Source organism: Eleutherodactylus coqui, chromosome 11 (genome assembly GCF_035609145.1).
Source record: "Eleutherodactylus coqui strain aEleCoq1 chromosome 11, aEleCoq1.hap1, whole genome shotgun sequence".
NCBI classification, from domain to species: domain Eukaryota; kingdom Metazoa; phylum Chordata; class Amphibia; order Anura; family Eleutherodactylidae; genus Eleutherodactylus; species Eleutherodactylus coqui.
In genome coordinates this window covers 87,741,796-87,767,404 of record NC_089847.1, presented here as the reverse complement: position 1 = coordinate 87,767,404, position 25,609 = coordinate 87,741,796, and the positions used below count along the sequence as shown (strand labels likewise).

The following is a 25,609-nucleotide window of genomic DNA, read 5'->3' as shown; positions in this document are numbered from 1 at the left end:
CAATTGGTGCTGTCGTAGAGACAACTGGGGAAAAAATAGATTATACCTACCCGATAATCAGGTTTCCAGGAGTCTCCACGACAGCACCCGTACATTCCCTCCCAAAAAAGGTAAATAAATAGGAGGTACAAAAAAAAAAATAAAAGAGTTAGGTAAAGATTTAAGTTAAAGGGGTTGTCCCGCGCCGAAACGGGTTTTTTTTTTTTTCACCCCCCCCCCCCCCCCGTTCGGCGCGAGACAACCCCGATGCAGGGACGTACAGACAGCTTACCGGAGCGCTTACCTTAATCCCCGCGCTCCGGTGACTTCTATACTTACCTGTGAAGATGGCCGCCGGGAACCTCTTGCTCCGTGGACCGCAGCTCTTCTGTGCGGTCCACTGCCGATTCCAGCCTCCTGATTGGCTGGAATCGGCACGTGACGGGGCGGAGCTACACGGAGCCGCTCTCTGGCACGAGCGGCTCCATAGAAGACTACAGAAGACCCGGACTGCGCAAGCGCGGCTAATTTGGCCATCGGAGGGCGAAAATTAGTCGGGCTCCATGGGAACGAGGACGCTAACAACGGAGCAGGTAAGTAAAAAACTTTTTATAACTTCTGTATGGCTCATAATTAATGCACAATGTATATTACAAAGTGCATTATTATGGCCATACAGAAGTGTATAGACCCACTTGCTGCCTCGGGACAACCCCTTTAAGCTCCTACCCCGGCAATTCGTTAGAATCCACTGAGGAAGGTGGGGAAGGGGGGAGCTTTTAACCTCTCGGTGTGTTCCTGTCCTGTCAGGAGGAGGCTATCTCAGGTGGTGCTGTCGTGGAGACTCCTGGAAACCCGATTATCGGGTAGGTATAATCTCTTTTTTTGCTTCTACTGTTTGTCTGTGTTGTGGTTGGACATTTAGGCCAGTTTCACACAAGTGTTAGCGTATTTGTGTTACATTTTTGCGTGTTTCTGTGTATTTTACTGTACTTTTTGTGCACAAAAAATACGCACCAATGCTTCCAGCCATTGAAATGGCTAATTAATTAGTCTGAGTTTAAAATATGTTCTTTTCCTGTGCAAATACATAGGACAATAGCGCATGCTACATATATTTCTGCATGACCAAAATGCGCAGGCCAAATACACGCTTGTGAACGAAGCCATTGAAATCGATGGGTTCTATTCGCTTCACGTTCTGCGCAAATTTTGCACACATGAAGCCGGCCTTAGGCTGTCATTCTCAGTTGTGCAGATCTGTGTCATTATTTTAGAGTGGCTTCTCCGCGTTTTTTGGTAACCTTCCATACGGTATATTATTCCAAGGTGCTGTGTTTTGGTGGGGGATTGGAATGACTTTCCGCTTTTAAATGTTTTTAACCTTTGAATACCAGTTTTGAATGATTCCAAAATAAATTTGTCATATATTTGGGTTTGTGCACACGGCCGGATTTCCCACGCGGTTCACTGCAGTTATTAGGTTCTATTGAACCTAATAGCTCAATGTACATGCTGCAGAATTCCACAGCATGAAATTATCCGCAACATGTCCTATTTGCTGCAAGTATACGCGCGGGCGGTTACATTGTAGTCAATAGAAGCCGCCTGTCACGCTATACTTCCGCTGTAGAACAGCGGAAGTATAGCATGAATACGCGCCACGCCCACCTCTGGCCGTATCATGTGACACCGCCGATGCGTCATGCAATGTACTGCGCATGCGCGCCGGCGCGTCATGCAGGACTTCGGGCAGCGGATCCGGAGGTAAGTATGGGGTCTTTAGGGGGGGGGGGGGTGAATCACTGGGATGCACTGTTGAGCATCGATTGCCTGACCGCTCACCCTGTGTTAACGGTCCTTTAGGGCACCTTCATTCAACAGTATCTCATAAGGTTAAACCAGAACTGGATCTAAAACATAAGACGTACAAATCTTTCCATCATGGCTCCTTTAGACGGGCGTTTTTGTGCATGCACAGAGAGTGGAACGCATTGATTTCAAAGGCATTGTTCTCATAAAATGCGTTTTGTGCACACAGATTTTGCCTGTGTAAAAAATAATAGAATCTGCTCTATGGCAGGGGCGAAATTATGCAAGAGGAAGGGTGTGCCACTGCTCCAAACACAGGAAAAGAAGACAGCTGGACATCATTAAGCTTTACTAGCCAATCAATTCCACTGACGGGGAGTATTGAGTGTGTGGGAACGGGCCCTGTGCGTACAAAAAGTAATAATAATAATAATCTTTATATAGCGCCAACATAGTCTGCAGCATTTAAGCTTGGTTTACACGGGACTAAGGTCGGGTAAACTATGCCCGACACTCGTCCCTGTGTGTCCTCGTTCCCATGCTGTTGTCCGGGAGCTAGTAATGCTGGCTCACTCACAGAGAGGCCAGCAGGGGGGCCGTGGCGGCCGGAGGAGATTTCTCTCCCCTTCTCTCTCCCCCGCCCCTCTCCACTGACATAGCACAGTGGCTGCTTTATACTGAACGGCTGCTATTTACACTGAACGATGAGTGATCAGCTGATTGTCTATCATTTATGCAGTATAAAAGATGGATGATGATGAGCTGATTGCTCATTATTCAGTGTAAATAGCAGCCTCCCCGCTGAGAGCTAACAATACTAGCTCCAGTGCAGGTGCACGGGAGCTAGTATGTGCAGGGACGAATGTCAGGCATCGTTTGCCCGACAGTTGTCCCGTCTGAAAAGGGTCTTTACAGATCAGGGAGAACAGAAACAAAACATTTAGTAATCAATTGATGGAGGCAGTAGGGGTGAGGGGCCTGCTCCAACGAGCTTACATACTACAAATAATGGGGTGATACGAAGGGGCTGGAGATTAGCACGGTATGGCGAGATGGAGAGTGAGGGATGCTATACACATAGACAATGGTCAAATTGAGCCATATAGTGGCTGCATCGGTATGACTGCAGGGGGAAGTTGATTGCTGCTGGCAGGGATTGCAGTCAGTAGGACAGGGAGCATATTATCAGGGGGAGTACAGAGGAGTTTAGTTTAGGTAATATGGTATGCCTCCCTGAAAAGGTGCGTTTTTAGAGCAAATTATGTGTGTCAGGGATTGCCCAGATAGTTTGGGGTTGCGCGTTCCAGAGGACTGGTGCTGCTCTGGAGAAATCTTGGAGGCGGGAATGAGAGGTTTGAATTAAAGGGACGCTTAATCTGATGTCGTAAGCAGAGCGGAGGACGTGGGCTGGGTGGTGGATTGAGATGAGGGATGCACTGTAGGGTGGCACAGTGCTGCGGAGAGCTTTGTGGATGAGGGTAGTGAGTTTGAATTGAATTCTGTATTTAGCGGGCAGCCGGTGCAGTGATTGGCACAGTGCAGAGGCGTCTGAGTAGTGGCTGGAGAGGAAGATGAGCCTTGCTGCTGCATTCAGGATGGATTGAGGAGGGGAGAGTTTGGTGTGGGGAGGCCGATCAGCAGCGAGTTGCAGTAATTGAGCCGAGAGTCGATTGAGCCAGAGGGCAACAGTGAGTTGTTTTAGCGTGTCCACAGTGAGAAAGGGATGGATTCTTGCGATGTTCCTGAGGTGCAGCTGACATTTCCAGGAGAGAGATTGGATGTAGGGGGTAAAAGAGAGATCGGACTTGAATATAACCCCAAGGCAGCGGGCATGTTGTCTAGGAGTTATGGTGGCGCCAAACACTGAGATGGAGATGTCAGGAGGAGGTCGGTTAGTAGAGGGCAGAAACAGGAGAAGGTCAGTTTTTGAGAGGTTCAGTTTTAGGTAGAAAGAGGACATAGTGTTAGAAACAGCGGACAGACAGTCGGTGGCGTTCTGGAGGAATGTTGCTGTGATGTCATGGGAAGAGGTGTATAACTGGGGGTCATCAGCATAGAGATGGTACTGAAAGCCAAATCTCCTGATGGTCTGCCCAATGGGGGCTGTGTAAATGGAGAAGAGGAGGGGGCCAAGGACCGAGCCCTGGGGGACCCCAACAGTAAGGGGGAGAGGAGGGGAGGTAAAGCCAGCAAAGGAGACGCTGAATGAGCGGTCAAATAGGTTGGAGAAGAACCAGGAAAGAGCAGTGTCCCCACAGTAATAAGCGCTGATATGCACAACACCCTGATTATCTGGCTGTTCAAACATTGTTCATGCGCAAATACGCTGCAGCGAACGTATGTGTGCTAATGCTCGTCTGAAGCCACCCTAAAGTTTTCTTTCCTCTGTGTAAGTTCTACGCGCTGTCTTAGCTTACAAGTAGCGATGCAAAATTCTAAAGTGTGAAGGTGCCATATCCAGCGCAAAACTGAACGACGGATCGACCTTTGTAAACAGGCAGTCATTCACTTATGAATGAGTGTCTGCTTACTGTGAATGGCTCCACCTCCATTTACTAGCAATACTCGTTCCTGTGTGAAAGCACAATAACAATTATCACTGGGACGACCTGTCGGGCATCTGCATCCAACAAGTCGTCCCATGTTAAAGGGCCCCTACTAAAATCTGGTATATTTGTTTTCAGTATTCAGTGAGTGTTGTTGAGGCATTACTCACACAGAATGGGGAAAATGAATGAAGCAAGATCAGTCCACTAGGTGGCAATGTTGGGTTTCTTAAATTACAGAGCTATTTATGCTAGTAGTTTTCCACTCTTACCAATGAGTCAGAAAATCTGGAATGTTCTTTGTTGTTTCTAGGAATAACTAAAGCTGTTCACACATATTTAATATATATTGGCTGGTTCACCGATTTCGATGGGACTGGTGGACCACATAATATGTAAGCAGGCTTCTGATTCACCCTTGATGGCAGATGTTGGGATAGATGAGGATTGATTAGTCGGATCTCAACTTGCCTGATCCTTTTGTTCTCAGGGAGATAAGCTGCTCCCCATTCAGAACACATACACATATGGCTGAGCATCATCTGGCAAAAAAAAGAGAAAGTGGTGAAACATATTGTCTGTGAATCCAGCCCTATGATCGGGCAAGAATCCGGCTGACTGGGGATAAGTCACCAATACTTTTTCTCTTGAAAACCCCTTGAATATTGTAAAGTAGAGGTGCAAAAACACCTTCAATCACTGTCATCTGACAGATATTCCTCCTGACCTCTCCATACACATGCCCAATGTCACTGAATGTGTATGACTAGTTTCAACAACTGTACGGGCCAATATGGGCTAAAGTGTGCATATATGTATCAGAATAACCTGAAGATTGTATATTCCATAGTTGTTCAAACATCAACCTATTTCTATATTATAAGTATGACCACCTTAAAGAGACTATATCACCATTTTTTAATTAATTAAAACTAGGGTGAAACATCTCCATTTCTTATGTTTTTATTTTCTGATTGTATGATTTTTTATTCTGTTGTCTAAACACAACAATGGGAGCAGCCATCTGTCCTGAGCTACATTTAGTAGGTATGCTTTACAGCAGCCTCATAGGCCATTCACACAATGGTGGCTCCTATGTTATCTACATGATGTTAGTGAGATGATTGCAGCAAAGCTTTCTCTACAGATCAGGGAGTATAGTCCAATTATTAGGCTCTGTGGTCAATGTAAAAAATGCAGGATTTTAGGAACTTTTTTTTTAATACAGACTCTGATCAAAAATAAAAAATAAAATCACCCCAAATTTTTCAAGAATATGATTAACACAAAAATCTGATTTATATAATAGGTCATTTTCAGAAAACACATTCCTAAAGAAGAGTTGTAACCTCATTAAAATATAAATAAAATTAGTCATTCGCTGACAAACAGTGCCTGACAGCGCGTCACAGTAATGCTTGCTCCGATGTCATTACACAGGAGCGAGTATCACTGGCATCTCTCACAGCGCTGCTGGCGTGGAAGTGGAGCGTTCTTACCCCGCCTGCCTCCATTCACAGTAAGCAGACAGTCGTTTAGAAGTGAACGACTGCTGCTTACACTGAACGGCATTTAAACGGGACGATCACGTTCAAGTTCCCGCAGTAGCAAGGGAATTTGATCAATTCTTATCGATAATCGTCCTATGTCCCATTCACATTTACTGCACTAGTGAAGGAGATCGACTGAAAGCCCGGTATTTAGGCTGAACCAGTAGCAAACGAACTAATGATGATTTTCATGCTTGCATGAAATAAATATTAAGTAAACAAATTATTGTTCATTGTTCAATCGGCTGTGTTTACATTGAACGATTACACTGGGGAACAAAAAAAAAATTTAAATGGTGCCTGGAATTTCAGACCTTATTTTTGTGCCACTGATTTTGAAAATACCATCTATTTCGTTCTAGGAGCTCTAGTTTTTGAGATATTCCTGATGTCATTATCTATTTTTGTCATATTTGCTTTATTTTTCCCCCAGAACTTGCTTACTATTAGTACATATGGTACATATCGCCACCGCTGACATCACACTTGGTTTAATGCAACAATTTGTAAAGACGTTGAAGAGGAATTGAAGGTGTTTCGGCTACAACCGTAGAACATTCCTGCGGTGAGCATGGAGAAGCTAGAAGCAGGTAAATGCGATGAATGACAAATCCGGGAACTCATAAAAGTTCAATGATCAGCGTTTCCAAGATTGAGTGAACAACTTTGAGGCGCGTGCGCGGTCGTTTTGTTGTACGGTTGTAAAGCATTTCCTTGGGGACTATAAGGCTGTAAACTTCAGGGGAACTTGTGGAGAATATGCTCACTTCTGTCTGGCAGACTACTGGTGACCGTGGAAGAACAGGACTGCGGACGATGGGATACACATATGATGGGGGACTACTGGTGACCATGGAAGAACAGGACTGCAGACAATAGGATACATGCATGATGGCGGACTACTGGTGACCATGGAAGAACAGGACTGCAGACAATAGGATACACGCATGATGGCGGATTACTGGTGACCGTGGAAGAACAGGACTGCGGACGATGGGATACACATATGATGGCGGACTACTGGTGACCATGGAAGAACAGGACTGCAGACAATAGGATACACGCATGATGGCGGACTACTGGTGACCGTGGAAGAACAGGACTGCGGACAATGGGATACACATATGATGGCGGACTACTGGTGACCATGGAAGAACAGGACTGCGGACAATGGGATACACATATGATGTCGGACTACTGGTGACCGTGGAAGAACAGGACTGCAGACAATAGGATACACGCATGATGGCGGACTACTGGTGACCGTGGAAGAACAGGACTGCGGACAATGGGATACACATATGATGTCGGACTACTGGTGACCGTGGAAGAACAGGACTGCAGACAATGGGATACACGCATGATGGCGAACTACTGGTGACCGTGGAAGAACAGGACTGCGGACAATGGGATACACATATGATGTCGGACTACTGGTGACCGTGGAAGAACAGGACTACGGACGATGGGATACACGCATGATGGCGAACTACTGGTGACCGTGGAAGAACAGGACTGCGGACGATGGGATACACATATGATGGCGGACTACTGGTGAAACATCCAGCATTAATGTCTAGGAACATCTCATCGCAGGAAATCACAGAAATGTAGTTTCAGCGACATCTTAATGAAGAAACTTTAGTTTTATTAGTGTTCAAGGCTTCTTGAGATTTATCTTTGTACTTTCAGCTTTTGATTGGCAGACCTGATGGAGAAAAACTAATGCTATTTTCAGAATCTATGACCCCAAAATACCTCAAAAAAGTTCCAACATCTCAGTCACCAAAAATTGTGTTCCCCAGTGTTATCAAAGTCGAATGATCCAGCAATTTTTTATTTTTTTTTAAATGATCGTTCTGTTTAAAGGAGAGGTTCGGATATTTCAATATATACAGTATTTAGTTCTTCTTCTGCATAAAGAGCTATCTATGAATAGGTTTCTAAAGGCCTATTTAGATGGGACGAATGTCAGGCAAACAATGCCCGACATTCGTCCCCACAAGTACCTGCTCACGTATTTTTGCACAGGAGCCAGTATCGTTGCTTCACAGCAGGACAGCTGCAAGAGATTTCTATCCTCGCTCTCCCCCGCCCCTCTTCATTGCCCTTTCCAATCCACTGTCTGACGTCTAAAGACATTCTGATTGAAGGATGTACAGCTCCAATGTCAGAAGATGTCTGGCAGGGTAATCTTACTGTATATTACTGGCCGCTCTGTTGTCGGGGGCCTTTCCAGCATGTCCCATACCGCAGTACTGGCTCTAGCCAGCAGATGGCACCATCGTATAATAGCAGAAAGAGAAAGCCCCTTAGGAAACCCTGAATGCAAAATTGGATTGCAAAGGGTTAACATAGCGGATGTTCAGTACTGAACAGCTGCTATTTATACTCATCATTCATCGTTCAGGATTTTAAACTGCATAAAATCCTGAACGATGAGCGATGAGTGTAAATAGCAGCCGTTCAGTACTGAACGGCCGCTATGTTAAGTCAATGGAGAGGGGGGGAGGAGCACGAGGAGAGAAATCTCCTGCAGCCGTCCTGCTGTGAAGCAACAATACCCACTCCTATGCAAAAGCACGTGAGCTAGTACATGCGGGGACGAGTTTCGGGCATCGTTTGCCCGACATTCGTCCCATCTAAATGGGCCTTTAGAGTTTAAGATGGTCATATACAGAGTCCAGTCACATTATTATGTCATTGTATCCAAATTGGCCCGGGGCTGACCGATGGGTAGTCCTCTCTGGCAGCGGTCTGGATTCTTTCCCTACCTATTCTGCAAAAAACGCCCCCTTTTTCGCCGAGTGACGCCTCCAGCTCTGCCAGCTGGAGACAGATGCATGCGCTGTTATCAGTGTGGCACAAGTGCTTAGATGGTAGAACGCATGACGTCTCCAGTGGACAGAGCAGAGTCCCGGCAGCAGGGCTTCCTGGCTGCTCTACGCTGCCCAGTACACTGGAGACTGGCAAGGTGGGAGGTTGCCATCAGAAGGCAGGGTAGCCTGCTTACCACTCTCTGGGAACATAGGTAAATATTGATATTTTATTGTGCAATTTTTCTACTAGGTCATTAATAAATATTTAAAAATGAATAGGGCCAAATACTGACGCCTGTGATACCCCACTAGTAACGGTGATCCATTTGTTTCTGTAGGGGCTTAGCAACATATGTGTGTATTGATTTTGCATGCAGAAATGTTTGCATGGCCTTTAAACCTTACTTACGATAAGATATCAAATTTACGGTTTCACGTGATTCTCTGACCAAGTTCTTTCCTGTAGGTTTCCTATTTGCTGTGTTGAGAGGCGTGTGACTCAAAAAGGTTATAAACAAAGAGTTACTGTGTTACTATCCAGCTGTTAGCATGAGACAAGCTGTAACAAGTGGTTTTGACTACACCCTTAATGTGTTTACATTTTAGAAACCAAGAGAACTTCCGTATTACAGATATATCAAGATCACAATGTCAGTAAGGCTGCCTGCACACGGCAGAGCTGGATTTCGCATGCAGAATTCGGCCCTGGCAACAACGGTGCACATGCGTACCTGTCTTTCTTTCTATTCATCTGTACTGTGGATGGTCTGCACGGCTCGCCATTGGACATGGGCAGTACAGATTTTTTTTTTTTTAAACCCTTGCTTTTCCAGCGTTATCGCCTAACGATGACGTGAAATTCGCCATCTTTTCACAATGTCAACTGGGGAAGGGCCACAGGTCGGACGGCTTCCATTGACTGCATGTAATCCGCTCAAAAATGGAGCATGCTGCGATTTTTCCTCCACTAGTGGAAACCACAATTGGTTTCCGCTTGTGTGCATGAAGAATCCCTTTTACATAGCATTCTATGGACAATATTTGCTGTGGAACCCGGAGACGGATGCCCGCCCCAGATTCAGCAATACGAATCCGCCCGTGTGTAGGCGGCCTAACAGCTAGAGGGAAAAGCAGTTATGGTGCTTGCAGGACAGGTCCCAAGGGGTCCAGTGTACTTTTTATACTTCCCGAGTTTCCAGTTCCCATGTTGCCACCCCAGAGGTTGGTGCTCAGTTAATGAGCGTGGCTCTTTTCTTCACTTTGGGCGCTCACACTCCCACTGTTCTCTATGGGAGTGCATGTGCACAGACTGAAGAAAAGAGTCACGCTAACAGAGTGAGTGCTAACTTCCCAGGGTGACAGCATGCAAATGGGATAGCCCAATAAATATAAAAAGTATAAAATAGTAGGAAAATTTAAATGTATAGTATTGGCCTCTCAAAAATAACCTGGGTGAAATGCTAAAGGGGCATGAAGAAAAAAAGCATATTGAATGCCTTTTCAATGATAGGCACCTTTACACACTGAGGTGATTTGCTCTAACCACATACAAATCATCACTAATTGTCAAGCAGCACCTGGACTTAAAGGGGTTTTTCAGGAGCAAAACTATTGGTGACAGCCTCAGGATTGGTCACCAATAGCAGATTATCGCTTGTCCACTGCTTGGGACCCCGATCCCCTGATTACATGTTATAATGGACTACATTTTTTGGCCACTTATAAAAATATTTTTCTTTTTAATTATAAAAATTGTGTCACAAAAATGACAGTATAAAGGCTTATTTAGACGACCATATATCGGCTGGGTTTTCACGCTGAGCCGATATACGGTGTCCTTGTTTGCAGGGAGGGGAGGATGGAAGAGCCAGGAGCAGGAACTGAGCTCCCGCCCCTTCTCCGCCCCTCGCCACTATTTGCAATGGGAAGGGCGGGGCAGGGGCGGAGCTAAGTGGCGAGACTTAGCCCCACCCCTGTTTTGCCCCCTCCTATTGCAAATAGTGGCAAGGGGCGGAGAGGGGGCAGGAGCTCAGTTCCTGCTCCTGGCTCTTCCACTCCTCCCCCCCCCTGCAGACAAGGACACCGTATATCGGCTCGGCGTGAAAACCGAGCCGATATACGGTCATCTAAATAAGCCCTAAAAGCAAAGATACCAAGGCACCAGCCCTAACTTCACGTCATAAAGAATACTTTATTGCATTATTAATAGAGATGAGCGAACGTACTCGGATAAGCACTACTCGTCCGAGTAATGTGCTTTATCCGAGTACCTCCCCGCTCGTCCTGAAAGATTCGGGACGCGCTGCGGAGCGGGGAGCTACAGGGGAGAGCGGGGAGGAACGGAGGGGAGATCTTTCTCTCCTTCTCTCCCGCCCGCTCTGCCCTGCTCCCTGCCGCAACTCACCTGTCAGCAGCGGAGCGCCCCGAATCTTTCAGGACGAGCGGAGAGATACTCGGATAAAGCACATTACTCGGACGAGTAGTGCTTATCCGAGTACGTTCGCTCATCTCTAATTATTAACCCTTTGCAATCCAGTTTTGGATTCAGGGTTTCCTAGGGTGTTTTCTTTCTGCCATTATACAATGGCGCCATCTGCTGGCTAGAGCCAGTACTGCGGTATTGGACATGCTGGAGAGGCCCCCGTCAACAGAGCGGCCAGTAATATACAGTAAGAATATCCTGCCTGACGTCATCCGACATCGGAGCTGTACAGCCTTCAATCAGAACGTCTTTAGACGTCAGACAGTGGATTGGAAAGGGTTCTTTCACATGAGAGATGTTTTGTAGCCTGAAAGAACCCAATAGAAACTATGGGCTTCTCATACACGCGTTTTGTAGTGATGTTGCATTGCTACAAAATTGTGCGATTTTGTAGCCCGTGTGAAAGAGGCCTTAAAGGGGTTCTGACACAAATCAGATTTTTATGCTTTAGCAGCCATTGTTCCCTGGTCTGCCTAATGGACACAGGAAACCCACGATTAATGGCTGCTAAAGCATAAAAATCTTATACTTACCTTTTTTCCTGTTGTTGTTGTGCAGCGAGGTCATCTCCCAGCAGGCTATTCTTCTTCCTCTGACGAGCCGCCCCCTCCGGGAATTCGCGCGTGCGCAGAAGACAGGTGCCATCTGACAGGAGTCAGGACAGGCCGCTCTCCACTGCGGATGCGCAGCACTCGGGAGTTCAGCCAGGACGGACTGCTTGTGACGTGCTTGCTGTGGGCGGCCCATCCGTCCACCTTGGAAGTGGCTGACGGACGAAGCAGAGCAGGAAGCGGTCATTTTGAATGCTTCAGCTCTGCTTCTAGAAGCCACCAAAGAAGATGCGATCGGTCCTGGCCAGGGAAGGTAAGTAAAAATTTTTTTGTGTGTCAGAACCGCTTTAAGGACACAAATGTAATATGCAGGCACTGTTTAAGCTGTTTTTCTCCTTTGTTGAAGGGATTGGTGGCATCTTATCCAAGCAGTGCAAACATTTTCCAGTGGTACAGATATGCCTATTGCCTGTCACAAAAATTACAGTGTAAAAATGGGTTCTCCTTTACATTAATTTTGCCATACCTTGGTCAGTCATAACATTAAGGCCGCCTGCAGATGGCCGGGTCGGATCCCGCTGCGAGAATTCTCGCAGCGGGATCCGACCCGCGGGTCTCACCTGCTCCCGTGGCTCCGGCTCTGTCATGTGCCAGCTGCTGACCAGCCGGCGCATGCGCAGAGCGGAGCCGGCCCGGCACTACTGACATTTCTGTGCAGGCCTCTCCGAGACCCGCACAGAAATGGAACATGCCGCAATTTGCTTTCTGCGTGTGATTTCACGCGGACAAATCGCAGCCGTCTGCCTAGGATTGTGTTTTCTAATGCAATCCTACCGCAGCGGCCACAGGCGGAAATTCTGCGGGAAATCCCGCCGCAGAATTTCCACCCATGTGCAGGGGGCCTAAAGTGACCCTGCAGGTCCAGGAAAAAAAATTCGACCAGGCACCATTGGGAGGAGTTGTATTACATAGTTCCCTACTTTATGGCCATATCTTCCAAGATAGGGGGAACAGCGTTCCAATTGATTGATCCCAGAATAAATTGTGCTTACCTGGTATGGTTGTATAAGGTGCACAACAACTAGAAACACTAAAATCACAGCTGCAACCTTCTCTGCACAGGATCCAGCCAGGGACTTGAGAGTAGAATAGCAGAAGAAGTGAGGAAAGGAGAATATCTGGCGATGCTGTGGACTAAAAAATATAGACTCCGGTTTGCGAGAGTAAGGCTTTTATTGGTGACGCGTTTCTGACCCGCTCTGGAACTTTTTGAAAAAGAAAAAGCATTGCAGAAAATCACAAAAGACAGCCAAATTTCCGGTATACTGATACAAGGGCAAGTATAAACACTACATCCCTCAGCATAAGGCCAGGCTCACACGGCCACAAGACCACTTGTGGTTTCACTGAGGGCTCCTGTCCACGGCGGGTCGGATTCCGCATTCGAAATATCGCAGCGAGAGTCCCCCCAGAGACCCTATACTCACCTCTCTGGATCCGCTGTGAGTGTCTCATGGCGCGCCGGCGCTGGGTGGTGACGCAGATTCTCGTAGTACTTCCGCTGTGCTCACAGTGTCAGGCAGCTGCTGCCAAGGCAAGTAGAATCATGGGGTGCATCAAAAGAGGTCTAGGGGCATATGATGAGAACATCGTTCTTCCTCTTTACAAGTCACTGGTCAGACCACACATGGAATATTGTGTACAGTTTTGGGCACCGATACTCAAGAAGGACATATCAGACCTTCAGCGGGTAGAAGGGCAAGCAACTGAAGTAATAAACGGAATGGGCGGACTACAATATCCAGAGGGGTTATCAAAATTGGGATTATTTAGTTTAGAAAAAAGATGGTTGAGGGGCGACCTAATAACTGTGTGTAAATATATCAAGAGTCAATACAGAGATTTCTCCCATCATCTATTTATACCCAGGACTGTGACTGTAACAAGGGGGCGCCCTCTGCATTTAGAGGAAAGAAGGTTTCTACACTGACATAGAAGGGGGTTCTTTACTGTAAGAGCAGTGAGACTTTGGAGCTCTCTGCCTGAGGACATGATGATGGCAAACTCGGTAAAAGAGTACAAGAGGGACCTGGATGCCTTTCTTGAGCTATACAATGTTATATGTTATAATCATTAAAGGGGTTGTCCCGCGAAAGCAAGTGGGGTTACACACTTCTGTATGGCCATATTAATGCACTTTGTAATATACATCGTGCATTAAATATTGGCCATACAGAAGTTATATACTTACCCCCTCCAGTGCTGGCGTCCCCGTTTCCATGGCGCCGACCAAACTTCTCCTCTGGTCGCACGAACAGTCGCGCTTGCGCACTGAAGATTCCTCTTCTGGATGGTCCGGGCTCACGAGCTGCATCCTGGCTCCTCCCTCTTCTTTGCGTCATCACGTAGCTCCACCTCCGTCACGTGGAGCGCAGACTGGAGAAGAACATCCACGGTGCACCATGGGAGAAGACCCGCGGTGCACCATGGGAGAAGACCAGTGGCGCCATCTTGGAAAGAAGATTCTTCAAAGCTGCAGAACGGGGATCCAGGTAAGAGCCTTTTAAAAAAAAATAACGAACAAATAGATGCGCTTTTACTGTGTACTACTATGTGGGGGTCTGTGCAAAAAAAAAATTTTTATGTTTCGGCGCGGGACAACCCCTTTAATTACTCCAGAAGGATCGGTGATCCGGGGTGTATTCCGATTGCTAAATTGTAGTCAAGAAGTTTTAGTTTTCCCTTGAATAGGGAAAGTAGGCTTCTGCCTCATTGGGTTTTTCATTTCCTTCCTCTGGATCAGCATTGGGGGTAATAGGCTGAACTGGATGGACATTGTATCCTTTTGCGGCCTTACATACTGTGTTCTATGTTAGGCTGCATTCACATGAACGTATATCGGCTCGGTTTTCACGCCGAGCCGATATACGTCGTCCTCATTTGCAGGGGGGGGAGGAGGATGGAAGAGCCAGGAGCAGGAACTGAGCTCCCGCCCCCTCTCTGCCTCCTCTCCGCCCCTCTGCACTATTTGCAATGAAAGGAGGCGGGGCGGGGCTAAGTTCTGAGAATTAGCCCCACCCCCGCCCCGCCTCTCCCCTTTGCAAATAGTGCAGAGGGGCAGAGAGGAGACAGAGAGGGGGCGGGAGCTCAGTTCCTGCTCCTGGCTCTTCCATCCTCCCCCGCCTGCAGATGAAGACGACATATATCGGCTTGGCGTGAAAACCGAGCCGATATACATTCGTGTGAATGCAGCCTTACTTGTAGCATAGTGGATGGGAGTCAAATTAAATAGCGACCATGAACCCAAGCTGATCTCCAATCCCTGCTCAGTAGACTAAGATCTGCAGCAGTTGGACCCGATTATGTCACCACATTCATTTTCCCTCCGGGTGGCATAGAACGCTGCGTTCAAAAACGCAGTAAAACATTTGACAGAGTTAAAAACGCTCTCCATTAATTTAGATGGGCAGCGCATCGCGTTTAAAAACGCTGAAATGCCCCAAAATAGAACAGATAGCGCTAACAAAAATGCGGCATTAGGAACGCTGCACTTGAGTGCTTGTCTGAAAAGCCCAGTTGAAATTAATGGAGGTGTTTTGCAGCGTTTAGCGTGGCGTTTGAAACGCCACGCTAAACGCTCTAAAAAATCATGTGGCTGAGTGCGGCCCTATGGCTCCCTTACACTTGCGTTTGCGTTTTTTGTTAACGCGATTGTCAATGGGACTTTCTAATGTTAAAAACGCAATGCACCAAAACGCAAGTTGCGCTGCGTTGCGTTTTTAACATTAGAAAGTCCCATTGACAATCGCGTTAACAAAAAACGCAAACGCAAGTGTGTGGGAGCCCTAAGGGAAAGGAGGTGTAGGAGGTGATAATTGTACACTGTTATGTGATTTTCCACAATTGCTCACAGTAAACAGGAGTCACCCAGGCGTTGGTTGCTCTTCTTCACACAGCCTGACAGTCACCAAGCAGCTCTGACAGGTGAGCGATTTGTCACTCAGTGCCCTGTCGGTGGCCACGTGTACAAGGGATGATTATCACCTGAACTCACTGTTTGCAGTGTGTAAAGTACCATTTGCCTATTTTTCCTGCTTTGAACACATCAACTTCAAGAACTGCTTATTTGGGTATAATATATCCCACCCCTTGACAGGTGCCATTGTTACCAAATGATCAGTGTTAATCACTTAAGGCCATCTTCACACAAGTAGATGCGTATTTGCATACGCATAAGTGCCGCCTCTTTGCCTAACAAAGATTGCTTTTTTGCACGCACATCGGCGTATTTTACTGCACTTTTTGCACGTGCAACACATTTGCATGCTACAAAAAAAAAGCACCAGTGCTCCCAGCCATTGACATGGCTAATTAGTCTAATGAGTTCATGATGTATTCTTTTTCCTGCGCCATTACGCAGTGTTTCACACATCTCCTAGTCTATTATGCGCTCATTTACACATCCCCGTTGACTTCTATGGGGGCTTTTGGTGCGCAAATGTGCAGGTAAATAAGGGTGTGCTGGGTTTTGGGGTTTTTTTTGTGCAACTGGAAAATCTGTGCAGGTGAATGAACCCATTAAAGTCAATACATATTGCACGCACACTGTGAAGCCAGCCTAAAGAATGTTAAACAGCTTCAGGGTGCGTTCACACGAGCGCATAAACGGCGCGTTTTTGCGCCCAATCGTATAAACGTGACCATCTGAGGCATTGGTTTCCAATGTATTCGTTCGCACGGGTGATTTTACGGCACGTAAAAACGGCAACCCGAAAAAAAAACGGAACATATGCGACCGAAATACGCGCCAACGCATATTCGATGGCCGAAAAGACCGTTTGAAAAGTAGGAACAAACGAAAATACGCTTTCTAGCTCTGGTCGTGATCGGCGAAAAACGTTCTTTCCGGCGATTATACGCTGCGCTCGTGCGAACGCACCCTCAGATGCAGCACGGAGCGCAGCAGATAGAAAGGAATAGCATGTTGACATTATATATCTATTACGCAATTTGAAAAGTCACAAAATCAACCATCAGCTTAGAAGTAGCCGAACACGGAGAGCGATACAGTCACAAAGCGGTTAAAGCTGGAATATAATCTTTATAGGGCGGTAACATCCGGGTTGGAGGAAGGGTGCAACGTGATCAGCTTGTTTTTCACTGCAGCAAGAAGGGGGAAGGGAGGAACTGGCAGGGAATGCAGCCAGAGTGGAATTTTCCAGCGACTCATGAGACAACAGTGAGCACGTACACAAGATGCACGGTACTTCTGGAACTTTCTATGCCACAAAATAGACCGTTCCTACAAACTACCTCCATAGGAAAACCTACATGTATAATGCTTCTCTTAGGCCAGCGTCACACAAGCATATGCGCACGTTTCAGCGCAACTTATTTGCGCTATGTATGAGGCTATTTTGCGCACGTATTAGCGCATTTTACTGTACCTTTTGTGTAAGCAGGGCATGTTTTTTTGTGCACAAGACACTACCATGGCTATATACCCTAATGAGTTTCAAATGTGCTCTTCTTTTCACGGATTTGCAAACTGTTTCACGCATCCTCTTGCCCAATGCTGCATACATTTGCGCACATCCCATAGACTTCTATGGGGACCCTTGGTGCGGAAATGCGCACAAAAATAAAGCAGGTCCTATTTTTTTTGCACGCGCAAAAATGGAAAATGTTTACAAGCCCATTCTATACAAGCGCAATTTAAAACAATGGGATAACGCCACGATCCTCCGCCACGGCGGGGATTCCATTCATCCCCACAGTGAAGCGAGGCTGTTTCCACGTGAAAACGCCTCACATCCATGGGTTTCCCATTGTAGGTAGCGCGATATCGCCCTCGCCAGTGTGAAGGAGCCTGATTGGAGGGATGAAATGTATGTGGATTCACATTAAAAAGCCTCAAGAAAATCCGCAGCAACGGTGTAGATTTTTGGTGCCAATTTCCCGCTACATGTGAACGTGCCCTAAGGGTGCGTTCACACGAGCGCATAAACGGCGCGTTTTTGTGCCCAATCGTATAAACGTGACCATCTGAGGCGTTGGTTTCCAATGTATTCGTTCGCACGGGCGATTTTACGGCGCGTAAAAACGGCAACCCGAAAAAAAGACGGAACATACGCGACCGAAATACGCGCCAACGCATATTCGATGGCCGAAAAGATAGTTTGCAAAGTAGGAACAAACGATAATACGCTTTCTAGCTCTGGTCATGATCGCTGAAAAACGTTCTTTCCGGCGATTAAACGCTGCGTAAATACGCCTACGCTCGTGTGACCGCGCCCTTAGGGCGGCATCACGCGGCCGAGAAACTCGCATGAGATTTGTAAGTTATGAGACCCACAAATCCGGCACGAATATGAACCCCATTCTTTTGAATGGAGTCGCGTACATGAGCAACGCACAAATGTCGCGCTATTTTCTCAGCCGTGTGGCAGCGGCCTCAAGAGGCTTTTAGGTGGAATAATTATCTTCAAAAAATCGTTCAAATGAGCAAAAGTGAACGATAAACTTTCAGTCTAAAAATGCGAATGAACGCCCAATGATCGTTCGCTTTCTGCTTGTCGTTCATTTTACGCAGGCATTGAACCCATCGTTGGCGTGTTCACTTATCATTCGGGGTGAACAGCGCCCGTTCAGTCGTTCTTATTCGCTTATACCGCGAATGTGTAAGACACAAGGAGTTCTCTGCTTGCCTAAACAGGCTGCCGGAGCGAATGAGCCAGCGGTCCCCTGTAGGATTCTACTGTAGGACCTTCAGCAGCCATATGTTTATCACCTTATATCATATGGATAATTAGTTCATGTCCCCCCCCCCTCTTGTTTCTTTATTGACATTTATAATTCCTTTATACATTACACGACTATTTAATAACTTCATCTTCTAGTTATTTTCCACTTCACCGGCACAACCCCGTCTGCTCAGTTTCTAATCTAACATGACATTATTATGGCAGAATCAGGGAGTGTCGCTCTAGAAAATCTTTGTTGTTTAGTCAGGAGCCAGCAAGAACCAGTTTCAACCAGTATCCGCCGGATCTACACACCCACCACACTGAATATCTATCCGCCTGATTAGTAATTCACAGTACCGATGAGGTAATGCAAACTGAAATCATTCCGCCGGCTGAACTCATGTAATGTATTCTTACGCGCAGTTAAACCATACACGGCTCTTTACCCATTAAAGTATCTTTAAGTATCACTCTTTTCTTCGTATTCTCTTGCTTTGTGTACACAGTTAACAAATCGGCACAGGAATTCTAAGTAGGCGTTTAAAAATATTGCGAAGCAGGTGCGCATGCGTAAAGAATTTTCCAGCAGTGCTAGAAATTTCCATTACGACCGCATTCATTATAAGCGATAGTCCGATGGATTTATAATGTAGGAGGAATTAAATCCAAATGTCAGTGTCACTCATACAGTTTCAAAGCACGGCAGAGCGAATGGAGCGAGTAAACAGATGAGTCAGCCGGGGACTATTTTTTAATAGCTCGGCGGAGGGATTACTGCGACACTGTGGTGAAGGTGCTGGGGTGTCTATATAAGGAGACTGTACGCCGGGCGGACAATGAGAAGAAGAAGGAAGAACAGAAGAAGAGGAGCACCTGTAGCAGCTGCAGCAGTGCTATTTGGACGGGGGACGGTAAGTATATGAGCAGCTCCAGCTGTGGTGAGTATATGAGGGGGTAGTGAGGGGTCCTCACGGCAGGCATGTTAGCTCAATATGAGGGTTAATTAGTGAAGGGCTGGCCATAGCGAGGAGCAACTGCAGTAAGTACGGGTGGGCTGCTCTGTAACGGGGAGTACTACATGTATGTGGTCCTTTTATGATTCTTAGGATCTGTAAGGAGAAGATGCAGGAATATGCTTCATCTGTAGGAAAGCCTGTACTGCCGAGCGCAGGAGTCGCCTAGAAGCCCAGCCTGACATACTGTCACCATACAGGGGTATACGGTCCGAATGTGGCTCTGATGGACATGAGGTTATGTATATGCTGGGGAAGGGTGTGGCTGTGCCTAATGAATGTATAATGAATGTTTCCACTAGGTGGCAGTGTGTGCATTTACCAACTGAGACCAGCACTTTTTTGGGGGTTGGGTTGGGAGGGGGGTGGAGGACATTGAGTTTTCTCCTAATTTTATTTTACAGGTATATTCAACTAAATGAAGTCTTAAGCTGAAAAATTAAAGCTCCGTCAGCAGCTCTGTAAATTTAACCGTTCGTTCCTTCTAAAGAAGGCTTATACAGGCATCTGATTATGGTATATTTTTAGCATCTGATTTACTATGGGGGTCCCGTTCTAGAAGGCAGTTGGGCTGTGTTCATAGCTCCGTTAGGAGTCTCTCTGGGTTTTCTTTCATAAGGGCTGAAAAAAATAAAAGCGCTGCTTTTTTTTCTGTTGGCTTATGAAACCCCTTTTCCCGTGTCGGGCACTGCTGGTGTCTGGCATCTGATGGTTCAGTACACCGTTATTTGTCGGAATGTGGGGGGGAAAAAAACTATACTTTAGATGGAAATGTGAACACATCCTTTAAGGGGTTTTCTAGTAAAATATTATTGATGGTTGATCAGATGAGGTCAGTGCCACAGTACACAGGGGTCTGAGCAAAAGCTGCTGCTCTGACCCGGTGTAGCTGCCGGCGCTTGTAACTACAGGCGCAGCTTTTGTTAATAGCAATGGGAGCTGCACCTGCAGTTACAAGCGCCGACCACTACACTGTGGTCAGAGTAACAGCTTCCGCTCTGACCCTTGCGTATTGTGGTCTTGACAGCTGGGGCCCCAAATGATGGGAGTCCTAGCTGATCAACTATAGGTCATTAATGGTGGTTTTCTGGAAAATCCCAATTAATTAATTATGTATAGTTACGGCCCTATCTAAATGGGGGAGGAGAGGGGATGGTTTGCAGTTTAAATACGCCCTAATCCCTTATGGGTGGTAGCTAGCAGAATAGGGAAGGTGCTATACTGTGGGTGGGGGGAGGGGCTATAAATGGCTATTTTTAGATTCTTTACAGAACACACCCACATGCCAAGCGCTGCGTGTTCCTGCCAAGAACTACAGTGGATCCTTAGATGATGCATACCTTAGCCTGTGAAGTACGACAGTCCAGTGTACCGTTAGGAGCTGGGGTCCTTACCTTGACAGCCAGAAGTGTTCCCTACATGTGCCAGTGGTTTTCCGAATCCCAAAGTCCCATTGTCCAGTCAGTGGAAGGAGTCCTTGGTTGTTCCTGCTGATCCATCGTCATATGTCCTAGCTTTTGGGCCGTTAATAAAGACAATCTATAGAGCCCCTGTCTTAGGAGCTTGGGTTGTAACCCTATGAGAAAGAGGTCTTTCCTACACATGCCTTTGTGTTCCAATGTCCAGTCAGTGGAAGGACTCGTTGGTTCCTGCCTATCATCAGATGCCCTATCCCCCTAATAAAGATGAGCGTCTAGTGTCGCCCTTATCCTATTGAGTTCATTTACGCTGCTGAACTGTCAATTGCTCGTTGAAGAGAAGTTAAGAACTTTTATGTAAGAGCAGTGCCTTTACCAAAGTCAAGAACTTGTGCGAAAGCCGTACCGATGCTAAATCTTGTGTACAAGGCTGGAAATGCTTACACGACTACTTTTGTATTTAAGGGAATCTTTCTGTATATTTCTGCCTATTTTTTTCCCCCCAGCTTGTTGATGAATTGCGCCTTCTGCTGTAATATGTGCTACATATGTAATAATCCTATAGCTTCCGTGTGCCGGATGAGCACATCGCTTGTATGTATGTTCTCCAAATCTGTGCTTTGTACTTGTTGAGCGCTGATTTGATTCCTCACTGCCTCCTGTGGTTAATTCCAGACCTCGCTGACGAGGTCACCTAGCGTCTGTGTTTATTTATGGTGAATAGCTGCGTTCCATAGCTAAACAAATGTGTGGGTATATTTGCTGAATGAGGTATCAAATGATAAAACTATACATTAAAATAAAAGACAAATAAAACTCCAACATTAAAACACAGAAATATCCTAATAACACAAACATGACTACATAATCGCAACTACTACATAAAACACGGAAGTCTACAACCAGTAACTACTACCAGCAATAACCGAAAAGCATCAAAACTCATCCAAGCCCCCCAATACCCCTGGAACACGGACCAAGGAGTGAGCTATTAACTTACCACGAGGCGTTCTCTACAGCCAGGAGTGCGGAGCTCCCTGCATAAAACACCATTACTTAAAAGCACTACTAAAACTTGTCAAAGGAGTCGTCACATTATAGAAAATCCATATACAATTCTTGCAGAATATAACACTTCTTAAAATGAGTTTGTACTCAGGATATCGCCCATTAACAAGACTTAAACTAATCTTGTACAAATTATCAGTGAATACCTTATTCAACAAACATGCAAGAAACACTTTGCACTGGAAGTCATTACTCTAAAGTCTGCTGACCTTTAATGGGTAACCCCAGCATAAATAACCACAAATATATAGGATTACAGCTGATTGGATGGGGTTGTGGCACATAATAATGCAGCCATATAATTGCACCTACGTGAAAGCAGTGCTATTGCTCTCTGTAATAGAAACAGAAGGACAATTAGATATACTTTTTATGTAATGGCTAAAAATTCCAAAAGCAACGATAAACTGCAAACTTCAGACGAGTGAAAGAAATGGCATTTGTAAGATGTAATTCGCATTCTTTCTAAGGATGGTCAGAATCCTGCATTGTTTGTGCCGAGTGTTCCTTGCCACAGGGGTTGCCGTGTAATGTTGGGCTTACGTTGTACTTCAGTAGCTAGTAACTATCTGACCCTGTGGAGCGATTAGTGTGTATTGACTGAATACAATTGTATAGTAAGTCCTAAGTGGTTTCCATTACAGAACTTGCATTAGAATGCTTCATATTTGCACCCTTGAGTTCACCCCTCTGTAGGTTTATTGACAAACCAACTTTTTCACATTCTTTAATAAAAGCTCAGTTCTTGATCGAAATCCAGCTTGTTTCAACTTGCGTTATTATAACCTTTTATCCTGAGTCGTCTTGGGTTAAACCTGATTTGGTAAGTACTGTGTTGTACGTGGTTGTGTTGGTGAACCTGTTAACTGATGTATGTAAACAGCCTTTAGGGGGTTACGGGACATTTTTGTTTCAGAATACGCCTGAGCAGAACATTAGTGTACATTTTTGGCAATGAGCTTTTTCTTAGGGCCCTTTTTACACTGAATGGCTTGTTGGCTTTCAGTATGCAGGCATAAAAATCAAATTCTGTCCGTGTGAACAGGCAGTTCATCTGTGAATGACTGACTGTGATCTCCGCTTCACTCCACCTACATTCAGTGAGTGATTATCACTTGTGTGGAAACAGCAGGAATAATTGATGGGACATGTCTGCCATTTAAGTACCAGTTTTCATGCTTCTCATCCGAAGTGTTTAGTAAAATGCTCAGAGCCGACAATAACAGGGCAGCTTTAATTGAAAACTGCGTTGTGACTGGTTGCTATGACCGATGAACTAAAGGGTGTTTTTTTTTCTTTTCTTGTAGTTTTTACTAGAGATGAGCGAGCGTACTCGGAAAAGCACTACTCGCTCGAGTAATTTGCTTTATCCGCGTATCGCTGTGCTCGTCCCTGAAGATTCGGGTGCCGGCACGGAGTGGGGAGCTGCAGGGGAGAGCGGGGAGGAACGGAGGGGAGATCTTTCTCTCCCTCTCTCCCGCCCGCTCTCCCCTGCTCCCCGCTGCGACTCACCTGTCAGCCGCAGCGGCACCCGAATCTTCAGGGACGAGCACAGCGATACTCGGATAAAGCAAATTACTCGAGCGAGTAGTGCTTTTCCGAGTACGCTCGCTCATCTCTAGTTTTTACACTTTAGAGAAGACGATTGCTACGGTATTAACTAAAGATTGCTCATATGCTTTCAACTCTCAGCTGAAACATTGATTGGCTGACAGCAGTGGCTCCGGCCACCCAATACCTGTGGGCGTTCGTTTAGGGACATAAGCTGCAGTCACACAGCTGATACTGGTTTATCACATAGGGAGCAAAAAGATTGGGTGTTGAAAATAAACCTCGAAAGCTGAGCTGTACCCGTGAATGAGAACCGAACGATCTGTATTTGAACAGTGACTGGGGAATGAGCCAACAATTATTTTGGCGTTTGCATGAAATAAACCATAATTGAATGAATTCTTATTTGTTGTGTTAACGCTGAATGATTATCGTTCAAATAAATATATATCCAAAATGCTGGATTATTCAAATTTGAATGATAATCATTTAGTCTAAACGCATCTTAAGGGGAGTTTTTATAGCCGTGATCAGAGAATACAGCAGACTGTCATGTCCACTGTATTTAGAAGTGCTTTACCCTATATACCCAAGTCGTCGCTGTTGAGGCTTGCCGCAAGCGCTCTTCGCTAAAGCCGATTCATATCTACGTCCCTGCTGGATTCTGTGATCACGCTTATTTAACTGTAAGAGTGTTCACACTGCATATTTTGTTGTGGTCAACGCCAAAATCGTCAGTATATTTTGCGCTGTGGATTTTGGCGCAGATGCGCAGCAGATTTTCCCTTTTAAATCGGGGGGGGGGGGGCGCTAATTCTGCACAAACAGTGTACATTTGGGGGGGGGGGGGATTTCCTGCTGTGGAAATACTATAACAATTCTGCAATCTGTGAATGGATCCTAGCGAACAATGATGGTATTCATCTTTTATGCAGCACCTTGCATCACTTGATGTTGGTTTGTGTCCCCATTGGGGCTCACAGGTTTAAAATACACCTTTTAGCATGCCTGTGCTGGTTGAGACTAAAGGCCTGTTTACACCTAAATTCAATCTAACGAATTTCAGCAATAATTGTTCAGTGTGAATTCAAAAAAATTGCTCACCTTGTCTTTCAATTGTTTAAGCTGACTTTTCAGTTAGCTTAAACCTTGTTGGCTCGCTGGCTTCTCACTCTGTGTAAATGCTTCCCGCTCAGCCCCAAAAGAGGTAAAGTGCTGGGCGAGCCGCCGGCGTCAAGTCGATATGTTTGAAATGCTCTGCACGAGCGCTGACCATCTTAGTGGTGACCGGCGCTCGTGCATTCAGTTAAAAGACTGTTGGCCTTTGTAAAAAGGGCCTTAACAGAGTCGAGTAATCTCATATTGTGCTACCCTCAAACAGGGCAGTGTAGTTTAACATCTGTAAGGCCAACTATTACATTGGGGAGACTACTTTGATATAAAACTTTCCAAAAAGTTCTTCACAGCTTTTATACCAAGGTACCTAAACATAACATTACCACACTTTTACCTTTAGAATACTGCAAAAAAGAAACCATTGTACAGATGTGGAATCGTGTGTAATCGGCTGCTACAGTTTTCTACTTGATCACTATGAAGTACATTGTTTACTAAATACAAGTCTGGAAGTTTTCAGGTGGCTAGAATACAGGCTTATCGTGGCATCAGCCGCCATGCCACGGCCTCCTACAAAAAGTCTGGGCATTGCAGCTGTAATGGGGATGCTAAAATGTGGCATAATACAACCTGAAAGCTGCAAATCTTTGAAATGTTGTATTTGATTTTGCTTCTTGACATGTATTCTGGTCTCATCCAATGCTACATCTGAAATTCAGGTTACTGTATGATCTAATGAGTTGGCACACGCCCACTGACTATAATGTATTGGTCAGAGTAGCAAAATCTGATGGGAACAGACAAGATTCCAGGGTACTGTATCTCCTTCCAGGGTACTGTATCTCCTTCCAGGGTACTGTATCTCCTTCCAGGGTACTGTATCTCCTTCCAGGGTACTGTATCTCCTTGCTGGTCAGGTATAATTTAGCTTTAACCTTCTAAGGATGCTGCCTATTTT

At 45.8% G+C, this 25,609-nt stretch overlaps 1 long non-coding RNA gene across 1 annotated transcript; it reads left to right on the top strand.

Annotated features, from left to right (window-relative positions):
- The first annotated feature begins 18,665 nt into the window (after positions 1–18,665).
- LOC136582143 (uncharacterized) lies at positions 18,666–22,739 on the top strand. Its single transcript, XR_010787143.1, has 2 exons — positions 18,666–19,396; positions 19,592–22,739. It is a non-coding gene; the product is annotated as an uncharacterized lncRNA (long non-coding RNA).
- The last annotated feature ends 2,870 nt before the right edge of the window (positions 22,740–25,609 follow it).